The sequence below is a fragment of the Nyctereutes procyonoides genome, unplaced genomic scaffold (assembly GCF_905146905.1).
Source record: "Nyctereutes procyonoides isolate TBG_1078 unplaced genomic scaffold, NYPRO_anot_genome, whole genome shotgun sequence".
In the NCBI taxonomy this organism is placed as follows: domain Eukaryota; kingdom Metazoa; phylum Chordata; class Mammalia; order Carnivora; family Canidae; genus Nyctereutes; species Nyctereutes procyonoides.
In genome coordinates, this window is record NW_026575144.1 from 19,132,728 (window position 1) to 19,153,140 (window position 20,413).

The 20,413-nt window shown below is 43.3% G+C and overlaps 1 pseudogene; it reads right to left on the reverse strand.

The window, feature by feature from the left end:
* Nucleotides 1-11,713: 11,713 nt before the first annotated feature.
* On the reverse strand, nt 11,714-16,556 carry LOC129499130 (protein-arginine deiminase type-4-like; annotated as a pseudogene).
* Nucleotides 16,557-20,413: the final 3,857 nt, after the last annotated feature.

The following is a 20,413-nucleotide window of genomic DNA, read 5'->3' on the forward strand; positions in this document are numbered from 1 at the left end:
GAAGCCCTTAGAAGTTTTGCCACACTACAATCACCATTTTTAATCTGATGTCTAAAAAGGATTTACCCACATATAACAATCTACCCCCATGAAAGAGAAGCAATCCTAGCTCAACCAGACTGCCTCATGCTGCTACCCCAACAACAGCTGTACACTGGAAATTAAAAACACTAAACCCCAACGACAGGTTGAAATCGTCCAGGCATTTTTTTTTTTTTAACCATAAGGATTCTAAGAGATTCAATAAGTGACCAAATCTTGCTTTATCTGTAAAGTTCAGACTGGATTGGGACCTTCCCTCATGGAGCAGTATAGCTCTGAGCCAAAAGGGTATTTAGGGTTGTCTGGTTGATGTAGGGCAGGGCACATACATACTGGGTTGCCTTACTGGGTTGCCTAGAGATAGTCAGAGGAAGGTGGGGCTGGGACTTGCAAAGTTGGTTTGCATTTGAAAGATGTGCTCCAGACCCAAAGGGCAAGACTCCTGGCCTGCAAGCTTTTTAAACTTGCCCAATATAAAATACAGGAAAGACATGAATAATACAGGATGCTTTCAGAAAAGCTTAATGTTCCTTAGCCTAAGGTTCTACAGCTATTCCTCATAATGACAATGTGATCTAAAATCCTTAAACACAAGAGTAAAACCTTAACTTTTAAAATCCTTGTAGGAGGGAGGGGCAAGATGGCAGAAGAGTAGGGTCCCCAAGTCACCTGTCCCCACCAAATTACCTAGATAACCTTCAAACCATTCTGAAAATCTACGAATTCGGCCTGAGATGTAAAGAGAGACCAGCCGGAAGGCTACAGTGAGAAGAGTTCGCGCTTCTATCAAGGTAGGAAGACGGGGAAAAAGAAATAAAGGAACAAAAGGCCTCCAAGGGGGAGGGGCCCCGCGAGGAGCCGGGCTGAGGCCGGGGCGAGTGTCCCCAGGACAGGAGAGCCCCGTCCCGGAGGAGCAGGAGCTGCACCAACCTTCCCGGGCGGAAAGGGGCTCACAGGGAGCTGGGGCAGGACCCAGGAGGGCGGGGATGCCCTCGGGCTCCCGGGGACACTAACAGACACCTGCGCCCCGGGAGAGTGCGCCGAGCTCCCTAAGGGCTGCAGCGCGCACGGCGGGGCCGGAGCAGCTCGGAGGGGCTCGGGCGGCGGCTCCGCGGAGGGGGCTGCGGGGCGGGAGCGCGAATCCAACAGTGCAGGCCCCGGAGCACAGGGCGCCGGGACACAGCCCAGGATCCGGCCTCCCCCGGGACAGGCAGGGGCCGGGAGGGCCCAGGACAGCGAGGACGCTCCTGCCCGGAGCTGAGCAGATCAGCGGCCCCGCCCGGGAGCCTCCAGGCCCTGCAGACAGAGAGCTCTGGAGTTACTGCGGGGGCTGACTCCAGGGCTGCAGAGCTGGCCCCGCCACTGGGGTTGTTACTCCTGGGGCCTCACGGGGTAAACAACCCCCATTGAGCCTTACAGTGGCCTCACAGGATAAACAGCTTAAATATCTTTCGCTGAGCAGCTCCGCCAAGTGCAAACACCTGAAAATCAGCACAGCAGGCCCCTCCCCCAGAAGACCAGCTAGACAGACGGGAAAAACAAATTATTGACCAAGCAGCACTGGAAAGTTCCAGGGGAAGTCAAGGGACTTGCAGTATACAGAATCAGAGGATACTCCCCCTTGTTTTTTTGTTTTGTTTTGTTTTTTTGCTTTTTGATTTCCGTTTGCTTCCCCTCCCGCTTTTCTCTTTTTCTTTTTTTTTCTTTTTCTTTTTTCTTCCTTTTTTCTTTTTCTTTCCTTCTTCCCCTTCTTTCTTTTTCTCCTTTTCCCAATACAACTTCTTTTTGGCCACTCTGCACTGAGCAAAATGACTAGAAGGAAAACCTCACCTCAAAAGACAGAAACAGAAACAGTCCTCCCTCCCACAGAGTTACAAAATCTGGATTACAATCCAATGTCAGAAAGCCAATTCATAAGCACTATTATAAAGCTACAGGTGGCTCTACAAAAAAGCATAAAGGACCCAAGAGACTTCATGACTGCAGAATATAGATCTAATCATGTCGAAATTAAAAATCAATTGAATGAGATGCAATCCAAACTGGAGGTCCAAACGATGAGGTTAATGAGGTAGAAGAACGAGTGAGTGACATAGAAGACAGGCTGATGGCAAGGAAGGAATCAGAGGAAATAGAGAAAATCAAAAGACCATGAGGAAAGGTTAAGGGAAATAAATGATAACCTCAGAAGGAAAAATCTACGTTTAAAGGGGGTGCCAGAGGGTGCCAAAAGGTACAGAGGGCCAGATTATGTATTTGAACAAATCATAGCTGAAAACTTTCCTAATCTAGGAAGGGAAACAGGCATTCAGATCCAGGAAATAGAGAGATACCCCCCTAAAATCAATAAAAACTATTCAACACCTCGACATTTAATAGTTAAACTTGCAAATTCCAATGATAAAGAAAAGATCCTTAAAGCAGGAAGAGACAAGAAATCCCTGACTTTTATGGGGAGGAGTATTAGGGTAACAGCAGACCTCTCCACAGATACCTGGCAGACCAGAAAGGGCTGGGAGGACATATTCAGGGTCCTAAATGAGAAGAACATGCAACCAAGAATACTTTATCCAGCTAGGCTCTCATTCAAAATGGAAGGAGAGATAAAGAGCTTCCAAGACAGGCAGGAACTGAAAGAATATGTGACCTCCAAACCAGCTCTGCAAGAAATTCTAAGGGGGACTCTCAAAATTCCCCTTTAAGAAGAAGTCCAGTGGAACAATCCACAAAACAAGACCTGAATAGATATCATGATGACACTAAACTCATATCTTTCAATAGTAACTCTGAACGTGAACGGGCTTAATGACCCCATCAAAAGGCGCAGGGTTTCAGACTGGATAAAAAAGCAGGACGCATCCTTTTGCTGTCTACAAGAGACTCATTTTAGACAGAAGTACACCTACAGCCTGAAAATAAAAGGTTGGAGAACCATTTACCATTCAAATGGTCCTCAAAAGAAAGCAGGGGTAGCCGTCCTTATATCAGATAAACTAAAATTTACCCCGAAGACTGTAGTGAGAGATGAAGAGGGACACTATCTCATACTTAAAGGATCTATCCAGCAAGAGGACTTAACAATCCTCAATATATATGCCCCGAATGTGGGAGCTGCCAAATACTTAAACGAATTATTAACCAAAGTGAAGAAATACTTAGATAATAATACACTTATACTTGGTGATTTCAATCTAGCTCTCTCTACCCTTGATAGGTCTTCTAAACACAACATCTCCAAAGAAACGAGAGCTTTAAATGATACACTGGGCCGGATAGATTTCACAGATATCTACAGAACTTTACATCCAAACTCAACTGAATACACATTCTTCTCAAGTGCACATGGAACTTTTTCCAGAATAGACCACATACTGGGTCACAAATCGGGTCTGAACCGATACCAAAAGATTGGGATCGTCCCCTGCATATTCTCAGACCATAACGCCTTGAAATTAGAACTCAATCACAAGAAGAAGTTTGGAAGGACCTCAAACACGTGGAGGTTAAGGACCATCCTGCTAAAAGATAAAAGGGTCAACCAGGAAATTAAGGAAGAATTAAAAAGATTCATGGAAACTAATGAGAATGAAGATACAACTGTTCAAAATCTTTGGGATGCAGCAAAAGCAGTCCTGAGGGGGAAATACATCGCAATACAAGCATCCATTCAAAAACTGGAAAGAACTCAAATACAAAAGCTAACCTTACACATAAAGGAGCTAGAGAAGAAGCAGCAAATCGACCCGACGCCCAGCAGAAGAAGAGAGTTAATTAAAATACGAGCAGAACTCAACGAAATTGAGACCAGAAGAACTGTGGAACAGATCAATAGAACCAGGAGTTGGTTCTTTGAAAGAATTAATAAGATAGATAAACCATTAGCCAACCTTATCAAAAAGAAGAGAGAGAAGACTCAAATTAATAAAATCATGAATGAGAAAGGAGAGATCACTACCAACACCAAGGAAATACAAACGATTTTAAAAACATATTATGAACAGCTCTACGCCAATAAATTAGGCAATCTAGAAGAAATGGACGCATTCCTGGAAAGCCACAAACTACCAAAACTGGAGCAGGAAGAAATAGAAAACCTGAACAGGCCAATAACCAGGGAGGAAATTGAAGCAGTCATCAAAAACCTCCCAAGACACAAGAGTCCAGGGCCAGATGGCTTCCCAGGGGAATTCTATCAAACGTTTAAAGAAGAAATCATACCTATTCTACTAAAGCTGTTTGGAAAGATAGAAAGAGATGGAGTACTTCCAAACTCATTCTATGAGGCCAGCATCACCTTAATTCCAAAACCAGACAAAGACCCCACCAAAAAGGAGAATTACAGACCAATATCCCTGATGAACATGGATGCAAAAATTCTCAACAAGATACTAGCCAATAGGATCCAACAACACATTAAGAAAATTATTCACCATGACCAAGTAGGATTTATCCCCGGGATGCAAGGCTGGTTCAACACTCGTAAAACAATCAATGTGATTCATCATATCAGCAAGAGAAAAACCAAGAACCATATGATCCTCTCATTAGATGCAGAGAAAGCATTTGACAAAATACAGCATCCATTCCTGATCAAAACTCTTCAGAGTGTAGGGATAGAGAGAACTTTCCTCGATATCTTAAAAGCCATCTACGAAAAGCCCACAGCAAATATCATTCTCAATGGGGAAGCACTGGGAGCCTTTCCCCTAAGATCAGGAACCAGACAGGGATGTCCACTCTCACCACTGCTATTCAACATAGTATTGAAACGAGAGCTTTAAATGATGCACTGGACCAGATGGATTTCACAGATATCTACAGAACTTTGCATCCAAACTCAACTGAATACACATTCTTCTCAAGTGCACATGGAACATTCTCCAGAATAGACCACATACTGGGTCACAAATCGGGTCTGAACCGATACCAAAAGATTGGGATCGTCCCCTGCATATTCTCAGACCATAATGCCTTGAAATTAGAACTAAATCTCAAAAAGTTTGGAAGGATTTCAAACACATGGAGGTTAAGGACCATCCTGCTAAAAGATGAAAGGGTCAACCAGGAAATTAGAGAAGATAAAGTGGACATCCACATGCAGAAGACTCAAATTAATAAAATCATGAATGAGAAAGGAGAGATCACTACCAACACCAAGAAAATACAAACGATTTTAAAAACATGCTATGAACAGCTATCTGCCAATAAATTAGGCAATCTAGAAGAAATGGACGCATTTCTAAAAAGCCACAAACTACCAAAAGTGGAACAGGAAGAAATAGAAAACCTGAACAGGCCAGTAACCAAGGAGGAAATTGAAGCAGCCATCAAAAACCTCCCAAGACATAAAAGTCCCGGGCCAGATGGCTTCCCAGGGGAATTCTATCAAACGTTTAAAGAAGAAACCATACCTATTCTACTAAAGCTGTTTGGAAAGATAGAAAGAGATGGAGTACTTCCAAATTCGTTCTATGAGGCCAGCATCACCTTAATTCCAAAACCAGACAAAGACCCCACCAAAAAGGAGAATTATAGACCAATGTTCCTGATGAACGTGGATGCAAAAATTCTCAACAAGATACTAGCCAATGGGATCCAACAATACATTAAGAAGATTATTCACCATGACCAAGTAGGATTTATTCCTGGGACACAAGGCTGGTTTAACACTCATAATACAATCAATGTGCTTCATCATATCAGCAAGAGAAAAACCAAGAACCATATGATCCTCTCATTAGATGCAGAGAAAGCATTTGACAAAATACAGCATCCATTCCTGATCAAAACTCTTCAGAGTGTAGGGATAGAGGGAACATTCCTCGACATCTTAAAAGCCATCTACGAAAAGCCCACAGCAAATATCATTCTCAATGGGGAAGCGCTGGGAGCCTTTCCCCTAAGATCAGGAACAAGACAGGGATGTCCACTCTCACCACTGCTATTCAACATAGTATTGGAAGTACTAGCCTCAGCAATCAGACAACAAAAAGACATTAAAGGCATTCAAATTGGCAAAGAAGTCAAACTCTCCCTCTTCGCTGATGACATGATACTCTACCTAGAAAACCCAAAAGCCTCCACCCCAAGATTGCTAGAACTCATACAGCAATTTGGTAGCATGGCAGGATACAAAATCAATGCCCAGAAATCAATGGCATTTCTATACACTAACAATGAGACTGAAGAAAGAAAAATTAAGGAGTCAATCCCATTTACAATTGCACCCAAAAGCATAAGATACCTAGGAATAAACCTAACCAAAGAGCTAAAGGATCTATACCCTAAAAAGTATAGAACACTTCTGAAAGAAATTGAGGAAGACACAAAGAGATGGAAAAATATTCCATGCTCATGGATTGGCAGAATTAATATTGTGAAAATGTCAATGTTACCCAGGGCAATTTACACGTTTAGTGCAATCCCTATCAAAATACCATGGACTTTCTTCAGAGACTTAGAACAAATTATTTTAAGATTTGTGTGGAATCAGAAAAGACCCCGAATAGCCAGGGGAATTCTAAAAAAGAAAACCATATCTGGGGGCATCACAATGCCAGATTTCAGGTTGTACTACAAAGCTGTGGTCATCAAGACAGTGTGGTACTGGCACAAACACAGACACATAGATCAATGGAACAGAATAGAGAACCTAGAAGTGGACCCTGAACTTTATGGTCAACTAATATTCGATAAAGGAGGAAAGAGTATCCACTGGAAGAAAGACAGTCTCTTCAATAAATGGTGCTGGGAAAATTGGTCATCCACATGCAGAAGAATGAAACTAGACCCCTCTCTTGCACCATATACAAAGATAAACTCAAAATGGATGAAAGATCTAAATGTGAGACAAGATTCCATCAAAATCCTAGAGGAGAACACAGGCACCACCCTTGTTGAACTTGGCCACAGTAACTTCTTGCAACATACATCCACGAAAGCAAAAGAAACAAAAGCAAAAATGAACTATTGGGACTTCATCAAGATAAGAAGCTTTTGCACAGCAAAGGATCCAGTCAACAAAACTCAAAGACAACCTACAGGATGGGAGAAGATATTTGCAAATTACATATCAGATAAAGGGCTAGTTTCCAAGATCTTTAAAGAACTTATGAAACTCAACACCAAAGAAACAAACAATCCAATCATGAAATGGGCAAAAGACATGAAGAGAAATCTCACAGAGGAAGACATAGACATGGCCAACAAGCACATGAGAAAATGCTCTGCATCACTGGCCATCAGGGAAATACAAATCAAAACCACAATGAGATACCACCTCACACCAGTGAGAATGGGGAAAATTAACAAGGCAGGAAACCACAAATGTTGGAGAGGATGCAGAGAAAAGGGAACCCTCTTACACTGTTGGTGGGAATGTGAACTGGTGCAGCCAGTCTGGAAAACCGTGTGGAGGTTCCTCAAAGAATTAAAAATAGACCTGCCCTACGACCCAGCAATTGCACTGTTGGGGATTTACCCCAAAGATTCAGATGCAGTGAAACGCCAGGACACCTGCACCCCGATGATTCTAGCAGCAATGTCCACAGTAGCCAAACTGTGGAAGGAGCCTCGGTGTCCATGGAAAGATGAATGGATAAAGAAGATGTGGTTTATGTATACAATGGAATATTCCTCAGCCATTAGAAACGACAACTACCCACCATTTGCTTCAACGTGGATGGAACTGGAGGGTATTATGCTGAGTGAAGTAAGTCAATCGGAGAAGGACAAACAGTGTATGTTCTCATTCATTTGGGGAATATGAATAATAGTGAAAGGGAATATAAGGGAAGGGAGAAGAAATGTGTGGGAAATATCAGAAAGGGAGACAGAGCATAAAGACTCCTAACTCTGGGAAATGAACTAGGGGTGGTGGAAGGGGAGGAGGGCGGGGGGTGGGGGTGAATGGGTGACGGGCACTGAGGGGGACACTTGACGGGATGAGCACTGGGTGTTATTCTGTATGTTGGTAAACTGAACACCAATAAAAATTAATTTATTAAAAAAAAAAGTTCTGTAAATATCTGTGAAATCCATCTAGTCCAGGGGAATGCCTGGGTGGCTGAGCAGTTTAGCGCCTGCCTTTGGCCCAGGGCGGGATTCTGGAGACCCAGGATCGAGTCCCACGTCAGGCTCCCAGCATGGAGCCTGCTTCTCCATCCTCCTGTGTCTCTGCCTCTCTCTCTCTCTCTCTATGTCTGTCATAAATAAATCTTTTAAAAAAAATCCATCTAGTCCAGTGTATCATTTAAAGCTCTTGTTTCGGGATCCCTGGGTGGTGCAGCGGTTTGGCGCCTGCCTTTGGCCCAGGGCGTGGTCCTGGAGACCCAGGATGGAGTCCCACGTCGGGCTCCCGGTGCATGGAGCCTGCTTCTCCCTCTGCCTGTGTCTCTGCCTCTCTCTCTCTCTCTCTCTCTCTCTCTCTCTGTGACTATCATAAATAAATAAAAATTAAAAAGAAAGCTCTTGTTTCTTTGGAGATGTTGTGCTTAGAAGATCTGTTGATTGTAGAAAGCAGTGTCAATTCTCCAAGTATAAGTGTATTATTATCTAAGTATGTCTTTGGTTATTAATTGATATACTTGGCAGCTCCCACATTCGGGGTATAAATATTCATGATTGTTAGGTCCTCTTGTTGGATAGACCCTTTACGTATGATATAGTGTCCCTCTTCATCTCTTACTACAGTCTTCGGAATAAACTTTAATTTATCTGACATAAGGATGGCTACCCCTGCTTTCTTTTGAGGGCCATTTGAATGGTAAATGGTTCTACAACCTTTTATTTTCAGGCTGTAGGTGTCCTTCTGTCTAAAATGAGTCTCTTGTAGACAGCAAATAGATGGGTCCTGCTTTTTTATCCAGTCTGAAACCCTGCGCCTTTTGAGGGGGTCATTAAGCCCATTCATGTTTAGAGTTACTATCGAAAGATATGAATTTAGTGTCATCATGATACCTATTCAGTCCTTGTTTTTGTGGATTGTTTCCTTGGACTTCCTCTTTTTTTTTTTTTTTTACAGAGTCCTCCTTAATATTTCTTGCAGAGTTGGTTTGGAGGTCACATATTCTTTCAGTTTCTCCCTATCTTGGAAGCTCTTTATCTGTCCTATTCTGAATGAGAGCCTTGCTGGATACAGTATTCTTGGCTGCATGTTCTTCTCATTTAGGACCCTGAATATATCCTTCCAGCCCTTTCTGGTCTGCCAGGTCTCTGTGGAGAGGTCTGCTGTTACCCTAATACTCCTCCCCATAATGTTTAGGGATTTCTTGTCTCTTGCTGCTTTAAGGATCTTCTCTTTATCTTTGGAATTTGCAAGTTTCATTATTAAATGTCGAGGTGTTGAGCGGTTTTTATTGATTTTAGGAGGGGATCTCTCTATCTCCTGGCTCTGAATGCCTGTTTCCCTTCCCAAGTTAGGTAAGTTCTCAGCTATGATTTGTTCAAACACACTTTCTGGCCTTCTGTCCCTTTTGGCGCCCTCGGGAGCCCCAATTAAATGTAGATTTTTTCCTTCTGAGCCTGTCATTTATTTCCCTTAACCTAACTTCATGATCTTTTGTTTTTCTTTTTTCCTCAGCCTCCTTCCTTGCCATCAACTTGTCTTGTTTATCACTCACTCGTCCTTCTACCTCATTAATCCTCGTCATTAGAACCTCCAGTTTGGATTGTATCTTATTAAATTAATTTTTAATTTTGGCCTGATTAGATCTAAATTCTGCAGTCATAAAGTCTCTTGAATCCTATGTTTTTTTAAGAGCCACCAGTAGCTGTATAATGGTGCTTCTGAATTGGCTTTCTGACACTGAATTGTAATCCAAACTTTGTAACTCTGTGGGAGAGAGGACTGTTTCTGATTCTTTCTTTTTTGGTGAGTTTTTCCTCTAGTCATTTTCCTCAGTGTAGTGTAGCTAAAACAAGTTGTACTGGAAAAAGGAGAAAAAGAGAGAAAAAAAGGGTGGGGGGACAAACAAAAAACAAAAAACAAAAAACAAGAGGTATCCTCTGATTCTATGTACTCTATGTCCCTAGACTTCCCCTGGAACTTTCTAGCGCTGCCTGGTAAAAAACTTGCTCTTCCCCTGTCCTTTCAGCTGGTCTTCTGGGAGAGGGGCCTGCTGTGCTGATTCTCAGGTGTGTGCACCTGTGGGAGCTGCCCAGCCCCTTGACAGTTGTGCGGCTCTGTGGGAGCTGTTTATCCCGTGAGACTCTGCTCCCTTGCGGCCTTGCTCAGTTCCAGGTATGAGGTGACACCAGGAGGAACAAAAACAGTGGCAGTGGCCAGCTCTCCAGCTCTGGAGTCAGCTCCCGCAGTAACTACTGCAGTCTCCCAATCTGCAGGGGCCTGGATGCTGGGGCGGGGCGCCGACCCGCACAGCCAGGGCCGCCCGGTGTTCTAGAGCATCCTTCCTGTCCTGTGTCCTTACTGCCCTGTGTCCTCCCGGCCTCCACCTGTCCTGGGGGAGCACCAGACCTTGGGCTGAGTCCCCTGCACCCTGGGCTCCGGGCCTGCACTGCCTGAGCAGCTCCTGGGCCACACAGCCCCCTCTGCATGGAGCCACCGCCCGAGCTGCTCCCGGGCCGCGCAGCCCCCTCCGCCGAGGAGTCGCTGCCAGCTGCCGCCTGATCTGCTCCCGGGTCCTGCTGGGCACACGCTCCAGCCCTTTAGGGAGCTCGGCCTGCGGTGTGTTGCGGGCTCTCCCCCAGGGCGCAGTTCCTATTACTGCCCCTGGGAGCCTGAGGGCATCACTGCCCCTCCTGGGATCCTGCCCGAGTTCCCTGCAAGTGCCTTTCCATCCGGGAAGGTTGGTGCAGCTCCTGCTTCTCCGGGATGGGGCTCTCCTGTCCTGGGGACACTCGCCCCGGCCTTAGCCGGGCTCCGCGTGGGGCCCCTGCCCCAGTGGATGCTTTTTTATTTCTTTATTTTTCCCCATCTTCCTACCTTGATAGAAGCACAAACTCTTCTCACTGTAGCATTCCAGCTGTTCTCTCTTTAAATCTCAGGTCGAATTCATAGGTTTTCAGGATGATTTGAAAGTTATCTAGGTAAATTGGTGGGGACAGGTGACTTGGGGACCCTACTCTTCCGCAATCTTGCCCTGCCTCCCAGGTTGTTTTCTTTTTTTCTATTTTTCTTTTCTTTTCTTTTTTTTTTTTTAACTTCAGTTTCCTCTAAACAATGCAGTATTCTCCCAATGGCAGGAAGAACTTCAATGTGGGCATACCCTCAACAACATTTAAGCACTTACTTTGTACCAGGCACAAGTCTTGGCAAGAGGTTTATGGCAGTGAACAAAAGGAAACTCCATGCACTCACAGAGATTTAATTCTAGATGGGGAAGAAAGGGTAGGTAGGGGTCAAAAAAGTAAGTTATTTGTTATGGCAGACTGCAGTAAGTTCTAGGATGAAAGCCTATTCTTAGCCTTTTTTTTTTTCACTTACAAAGAGATTATAAAACTTTATTATGGCGTCACACAGCAGAAACGAGTTTGCAAGGCCAGGACTATCTTGGGGTCCTCATAAAGGGTTGCCCCAGAGGCCAGGGCACAGAGGAAGGGGGCAAGCTGTTGCCGGGAGGGTGGCTACAGCCAGGGAGCCAGCCTGTGCCCAGGCGCTCTTGCAATGCCACACTGCAGGGGACCAGAGTGTCTGGCCGGGAGCTTTGGGAGCTTCGGGAGGGCAAGGACTCCTGGGTGGTGGGTGGAGGCGGGCTCAGGGCACCATGTTCCACCACTTGAAGGAGAAGGGCTGCCGGCGCACGTTGGTGCCCCAGTGGACCTCCCCGTGCCGCCCGTGGTAGGCGTAGAAGTCGTCAATGAAGGTGCAGGGCAGGCCCAGCGGCTCTAGCAGGGACCGCACCTTCTCCTCCAGGCAGCACTGGCCATTGATGATGGGACCGAAGGGCTTGGGGATGCCCAGGTGCTTCCCCAGCACCAGCATGTTCACCATGTTTGGAAAATAGGCTTCGGCCTTGAGGATCCCACTGTTCTCCTCCTGGAGCTTGAAGAGCTGGGGGATGTCCACGATGTGCCTCTCACTCAGGCCCAGCTCCCACTTCAGCACCTCCCAGTTCCAGTCGATGCATTTCTCCACGTATGAATTCTGGTCTCTCAGTTTCTTGTCTGACAGGATGTCCTTTACTTTCTGCTTTTTTTTTTCTTGATGCCTTCAAAGAGCACAGCCTCCCCGTGGCCCCCCCTTGAGCTGCTCCTCCAGCAGTGCGTAGCAGGCCCGGGGGCTGGCCAGCAGCAGCTGGAAGCCCTTCTTGGGCGCGGGCACGAAGCTCAGGAACTCGTCCACGTGGCCCACAAACAGCCAGTCGGAGTAGAGCTTCACAGGCGCCTGCACCTGCTGGGCGCTGAGGAAGTCCTGCACGGCCTGGTGCATCTCCTGGCTCTCCTTGCTGGGGTAGCCGCCACTCCCAATGAGGATCCTGCCCAGAGGGTACTTCTTCCTCCCGACCGTGACCGGGGGGCTCACTTCCAGGTTTCCAAAGGAGTGGAAAGTAGTAACCTCTCCAGTCTCGGGCCCTCAAGTCACGTAGCCAAAATCTGGACCCAGCAAGCACTTGATGGGGAAGTCCTTCAGGCATCAGAGTTCCTCGGAGAGTCAAAGACCTCGGGCAGGGTCTTGTGTGGGGCTTGGATGTCACGTAGCCAAAATCTGGACCCAGCAAGCACTTGATGGGGAAGTCCTTCAGGCATCAAAGTTCCTCGGAGAGTCAAAGACCATGGGCAGGGTCTTGTGTGGGGCTTGGATGTAGCCGATCTCTATCTCGTCCTGCATCCACCGATCATCGTTGCTCTGTTCCTTGGAGGGGATGGTCAGCTTGCACTTGGCTTCCTTGGCCAGAGCAGTTACTGATTTCAGGAAAGCATGGAGAATATGAGAGCGTCCCTGTAGTGTGCAAAGTGACAGGACAAGATGGCCGGTTCCGAGGGGAATGTACGACGGCCATGCAGGAGGGGTTGGAGTCCAAGAGAACCTCTCATAAATCCTGGGAACGTAACTGTGAGAGGTAGAAAACCAAGGTACCTTACAAAGTTTCAAACAGATTCGAGGCAGATGCTGTAAAGTTTAGGAAATAGCAGGTACAGAGGAAACAGATTGCTGCGTTCCAGTTATACAGAAGAGCTAAATAAGTGGTGCATCATCATGATGGTTTAGATTTTAATTAAGAAAGCGATCATACCGGGATCCCTGGGTGGCGCAGCGGTTTGGCGCCTGCCTTTGGCCCAGGGCGTGATCCTGGAGACCCGGGATCGAGTCCCACACCGGGCTCCCGGTCCATGGAGCCTGCTTCTCCCTCTGCCTGTGTCTCTGCCTCTCTCTCTCTCTCTCTCTCTCTGTGACTATCATAAATAAAAAATAATAATAATAAAAAAATTTAAAAAAAAAGAAAGCGATCATACCAACAGAAAGAAAACATGACATTATAAAGAATTAATAAAACAGCAAATAAACTGAATTGCATAAAAAACAGCAAATTTTTTTTAACAAATGACATTTTATTCAAATGATATAATATCAACACCAATGCTAATAAAAATAGAGGCTGAATTCATCAATGGCAAAGTCAGTTGTATTTCACTTGAAGATACCCACATTTCGAAATAAGCCTTTTGTAGATAGATGAAAATCCTCTATTATGTAGAGTTTTAATCTTTACCTATTAAAGACTGGGCAAGGCAAAGCCATCCCTACTAGCAGAGCAAGAAAAGCAGAGATGGAACCGGTGTGTCTCCATACACTTGGAGCTATGAATACTTTTCTGTCTTGCAGTTTAAGATGAAGAAAATTCTTTTTTCTCTACAAAGGTCTTTAAATGTTGAGATTCTGGGTTCTTTTCAGAGTTTTACAGGATGCTGCTTTGCTCTATTTCTAGGCTATTAGAAGCAATAACGTTTAAGCTCAAAGAATCAGTATGGGGTTGGTAACATGGTGACCCTTCCTTTAAAAGCAAAGACATACAAAAAGGAAGTTTTTCATCAGCAAGCTGGTGGGAGGTGGGGTCCAGTAAAGGAAATCCTCAATGATATTACACTTCAGAAAACACTGGAAGGATATAAGGGATGAGCCATGTCGATATCTAGAGTAAAAGCATTAAAGACAGAAAAAATACATTTATAGTATATAAAAATACAATTGAGCTATATCCTAAAAAATTTTCTGAACCAGCTCTGGGTAGTTCAGACTGCCTTCAGCTCAGGTCATGATCTTGGGATCCTGGGATGAAGCCCCATGTCATCTTGGGCTCCATGCTCAGTGAGGAGCCTGATTCTCTCTCTCCTCCCCGCTTACACTGTCTCTCATTATCTCTGCCACTGTCTCTGTCTCCTCTCAAATAAATAAAATCTTTAAAAATATATATTCTGGGAAAAATACTCTCATTACTTATAATGCATTGTTTTACATTCTATTTCAGCATTGCATATAGAACACGTTTCACCCAAATCCACTGAAATAACAACCTATTAATAGATTCATCCTACAATTTTAAAACCAAAGCACCAGTAGTTACAAAGAGGAACGAGATTGCTAGTTCACTCTACAGAGACCATGCCAACTTTGTAGGGCCCAAAGGACAGTAAAGTGGTAAGGAACATCCTAGTGAGGGGAGCACAGATACAAGTAAGCTTAGTGGTGACAGTCCTCCATAGGCCAAAACTAATGGTAGGAGATGCTACTGTGGAACTCGTCTCACAAATGCCGAAGGAGACGATGGAATTGACACTGCAGATGCCAGATGGCAACACTAACAAAGATGGAGCAAGTACAAAACTATAAAGGGCACAGGATGAAAACGTAACTAGAAGGACTCTGCTCACAGAGATCTGTGGTGATGGCCTATGGACCACAGTGTTCCTAAGACACAGTGTAGCTTATATAATTGAAATGGATCAGCACCTTCTCTTGAGGTAGACAGCAGTACGTATTTGCTGTATTACCCTGTGACAATCTTAATTCTTGTTTTCTCCATCACAATATATTCCTAAGGGACCTGGATTATCATGCAATTCTTGATAACGTTCTGATCCATTCTATTGATAACATATTAATCTCTACATTTTGGCTCAGTGTCAGTCATTACAAGAACTGTTACCCCCCAAAAAATCATATATTGAGTAGCTTACCAATATATGTATTTCTCACAGTTCTGGAGGCTGACAGTTCAAGATCAGGGTGCCAGCGTGGTCAAATTCTGATGAGAACCCTCTTCTGGATCACAAAACTGCTAACTTCTCATTGAATCATGTAGCAGAGAGCACAGAAGAGGAAGCAAGCTCTCTGGTGATTCTTACCAAGGACCCTAAATCCAACTCATGGGGCCCCACCCCCATAACCACATTTAATCCAAATTAATTCCCAAAGGCCCCAATTCCTAATACCTAATATCATATTGGGGGTCTTGGTTTCAACAAATTAATTCTGGCAGGACACACACATTCAGTCCATAACAACTAGAAACCAAAAATTACATCATCTTGGATTTATAATGCACATAAAACAGCTATAACACAAACAACAATGCCAGGGAGGAGGTAAATGGACTTTTATGGTTGCAAGGTTTTGACATTTTATGTGAAATGGTACATTATTAACTCTAACTAGAAGGTGAAAAGTTGAAGTATACTGTATATAATGCAGAGAAATACTGCTAAAAAGTCAACAAATCAATTAAAGTAAAATTCTAAAAATATTCAAATTCAACAGAAAAAAAGCAAAAAATTAGAGATAAAAAAAGAGGAACCAAACATAAATATTGAAATTGCAGAACTAAATCAATCAATAACTACATTAAATATTAATGAAAGAAATGAGGATAGGTATGGTAGTTTTTGAGAAGGCCAAGTATGATTTTGAAAGGCATCTGCTTCATGTTGGGCATCTACAATCTCCAGGAAGTGGTAGGGTACTCCTCTCTATTAGAGAGGAATGGGTTCTTCCACTAGCCTGAATTTCACACAAGTCTTTAACACCTGCACCATTGCAATCCCTTACCATCCTGAAGCTATTAAACCTTGAGCATGACTTAGGACACAGCCTCACTTCTCAGGACATAAGAATCTTCTGAATGCTTTTATGGAGGTCTACTATCCTTCACTGTGTTCCCTGTGTTGACAACTAACTTGAACCTGTATCTTCGAGCCTTCTTTTTTTTTTTTTCTTTAAGATTTTATTTATTTATTCATGAGAGCCACAGAGAGATACAGAGACTGAGACAGAGGGAGAAGCAGGCCCCACACAGGGAGCCTGATGCAGGACTCGATCCTGGGACTCTGGGATCACGCCCTGAGCCAAAAGCAGACACTCAACTGCTGAGCCACCCAGGCATCCCATCTTCAAGGCTTGTAAGGCAGAAAAGTCAGTAACTCCACAACTCATAAACTTATCATTGCCTCATCTTGTTCAAGTGCTATAGCTACTATACAAATCTACCCAACCTCACGCTCATCTATCACACAGGAGAATCCTTCTATTACAGGATGATGATGATGATGATTATCCTCATACTTGCCATGAGCAATGTGGCCTTCATTTCCATCTGACTAATAAGCAATCTAGTTTTAGATTCTCAAACTCGAGTTTTCATTTCTAGGACCACTTTTGGGACCAACAGTACTACTCAGGTTTTGCACAAAAGGTGAGACAAGGAATCAGGCACAGATTATTTTGGAGGTCACTTCGGGAGAACAGAGGGAATGAAGAGAGTTGGACAGGAAAGTGGAGAAGTTAATAAAGTGCCACTGAAGAAAAAACAGTGTCTAGGGGATCCCTGGGTGGCTCAGCGGTTTAGCGCCTGCCTTTGGCCCAGGTTGTGGTCCTGGAGACCCAGGATCAAGTCCCATGTCGGGCTCCCTGCATTCTCCCTCTGCCTGTGTCTCTGCCTGTCTCTGTGTGTGTGTGTGTGTGTGTGTGTGTCTTTTGAATGAATAAATAAAATCTTTTAAAAAATCATAAAAAAAACAGTGTCTAACACCATTGCAGACTCTGAGTACCACCTCAGAATCGATCCTGTTGAGGGATGACTGGGGCAAAATTAACATCCATTGTATTTTTTGTACCATTTTCTTACTGTTGGCTCCTAGTCCACTAGTAGTGATATTTTATCACGTTGAATGAAATGTAGAAAATTACTACCTATGTTCTTTACAGGTTCTATTTCAAAATATAATTATCTTTAGTATTTTTATATGTAAAGTACCACATCAGGTGGTGTTAATTTTTTTGCTTCCAATATGAAATAATTAAGAAACTTATAAAAATAATTTTGTACTTGCCCATATTTTTATCCATTTCCTTCTTTCTCTTCTGAATTTCCAAGACTCCTCTGTTTTCATTTTCATGAAAAACTTCCGTTAGCCACTGTTTGAAGGTAGGTCACCATGTAATAAAGTCTGTTTTCCTTTATCTGAGGAAATATCTCCCTTTTACTCTCAAGGGCTATTTTTAATATACAATTAACAGTACATAATTATTTAATCGCTTGAACAATTTCATGCCATGTACTCTGGCCTCCAAGGTCTCAGGTGAGAAATCTCTTGCCATTTGTATTGCTGTTCCTTAAAAGTTAATACACAAGTTTTCTTCAAACTTCAAGATTTTTTAAATTAGTTTTAGAAGGTTGATTAAAATGTGTCTCTGCAATGAAGGCCACATTGCTAATGGCAATGCATTAAAATGTATTAATTTATTCTCTGTGGTTTACTTTCCTTCCTCAATCTGTATATGTTTTCTGCCAAATGTGAGAGGTTTTCAAATACAGGCATACCTTGTCTTACTGTGCTTTGCTTTCCTGCACCTCACAGATACTGCATATTTTTACAAATTAAAGTTTTGTGATGATCCTGCATCCAGCAACTCTACTGGCACTGTTTTACCAAAAGTATCTGTTCACTTCATGTCTCTTTGTCACCTTTTGGTTACTCTCACAACACTTCAAACTTATCTATCATTATTATTGCTATGGTGATGTAACCAGTCATCTTTGATGTTAGAATTATAATTATTCGGGGGCACCAGAACTGTGCCCATACAGGATGACAACCTTAATAATGTGTGTTCTGACTATTCCACCGACCAGCCATTCCCCCATCATTCTCCCTCTCCGTGGATCTCACTATTCTTTGAAACACAAGAGTATTGAAATTAGGCCAATTTATACCCTACAGTGTCCTCTAAGTGATAAGTGAAAAAAATCACATGTCTCAAATTAAATCAAAAGCTAGAAATGATTCAGCTTAATGAAAAAGGTCAGAAGCCAACACAGGCCAAAAGTTAGGCCTCGTGTGTCAGCCAAATTAGGAATGCAAAAGAAAAGTTTTGGTAGGAAATTAAAAGTGTTACTCCAGTGAACACACAGATGATAAGAAAGTGAAACAGCCTAATCACTGGTATGGAGAAAGTCTGTGTGGTTTGGATAGAAGGTCAAACCAACCACCACATTCCCTTAAGCCAAAGACTATTCTAAGCAAGGTCCTAACTCTCTTCAATTCTGTGAAGGTTGAGAAAGGTGAGGAAGCTGCAAAGAAAACTTGGAATCTTGAGGAGGTTGGTTCATGACATTTAAAGAAAGAAGCCATCCTCATAACACACAGTGCCAGGTGAGGCAGCAGATGCTCATGTAGAAGCTGCAGCAAGTTCTCCAGAAGACTGGGCTGAGATAATTCAGGAAGGTAGCTACACTGACCAGCAGATTTTCAGTGTAGACAAAGCAGCCTTCTATTGGAATAAGATGCCACCTAGGACTTTCATAGCTAGAGAGAAGACAATGCCTGGCTTCAAGGCTTCTAAGACAGGCTGACTACATAGGGTCTAATGCAGTTGGTGACTTTAAATTGAAATCAATGTTCACTTGCCATTCCAAAAATCATGGGGTCCTTAATAGTTATGTTGAATCTACTCTGCCTGTATTCTACAAACGGAACAATAATGCCTGCATGACAACACATCTGTTTATAATGTAGTTTACTGAATATTTTAAGTCAATTTTTGGTAAGTAATACCCAGCTAAAATTCTCTCCCTCTCCCTTTGCCCCTCCCCTGCCTTGCACTCCCTCTCAATCAAAAAAGAAAAAAAATACATTTTAACTACCCGGGACACCTGGGTGGCTCAGTGGTTGAGTGTCTTCTGCCTTCTGCCCAAGGTATGATCCTGGAGTCCCAGTATTACATTGGGCTCCCTTCATGGAGCCTGCTTCTTCTCCCTCTGCCTGTGTCTCTCTGCCTCTCTTTTTCTGTGTCCCTCATGAATAAATAAAATCTTTAAAAAAAATAAAAAAGACTATAGCTGCCATAGATAGTGATTTCTCTGATAGATCTGGGCAAAGTAATTGGAAACCTTCTGAAAAGGATTCCCTATTCCAGATGCCATCAGGAACACTTGTGATTCATGAGAAAAGGTCAAAATATCAACATTAACAGGAATTTGGAAGAAGATGATTCCAACCCTCATGGAGGACATTGAGGGGTTCAAGAATTCAGGGGAGGAAGTAACTGCAGATATGGTGGGAATACCATGGAACTCTTAAGTGGACCTGGAGCCTGAAAATATGACTGAGTTACTATAATCTTATGATAAAACCTGAACAGATGAGATGTTGCTTCTTATGGATGAACAAAAAAAGTGAGTTCCTGAAATGGAATCTACTTCTGAAGATGTGGTAAAGATGGTTGAATTGACAAGAAAGGACCCAGACTATCACATAAACTTGGTTGATTAAGCAGCAGCAGGGATTGAGAAGACTGATTCCAATTTTTAAAGAAGTTCTGTGAGTAAAATGCCATCAAATGGCAGCACATGCTACAGAGAAAACGTTCATGAAAGGAAGCATTAATTGACATGGCAAACTTTGCATTATTGCTGTAAGAGATTGCCACGGCCACCCAACCTTCAGCAACAAACACCCTGATCAGTCAGCAGCCAACAACAAGGCCAGACCTTCTGCCGGCAAAAAGATTACAGTTCCCTGAAAGCTCAGACAATGGTTAGCACATTTTAGCAATAAAGTATTCTTAAGGTATATACTCTTTTTTCTTTAGATATAATGCCTATCACACACTTAACAGACTACAGTATGGTGTAAACAAAATTTTCATAAACACTGGGAAACCAAAAACTTCATCTGACTCACGTTACTGCAATATTTGCTTTATTGTCATGATCTAGAACTGAACCTCTAAGGTATGCTTGTATCTGACAAAGAACTACAATCCAGAATATACAAAGTACTCTCAAACTCATCAGTAAAACCACAAGCCAGTAAGAAAATGGGAAAAAAACAAAAAGAACGGTTTCAACAAAGAGCAACACAAGAAAGCAAATACACAGATGAAAACATTTTAAATACCATTAGAGAAATGCAAATT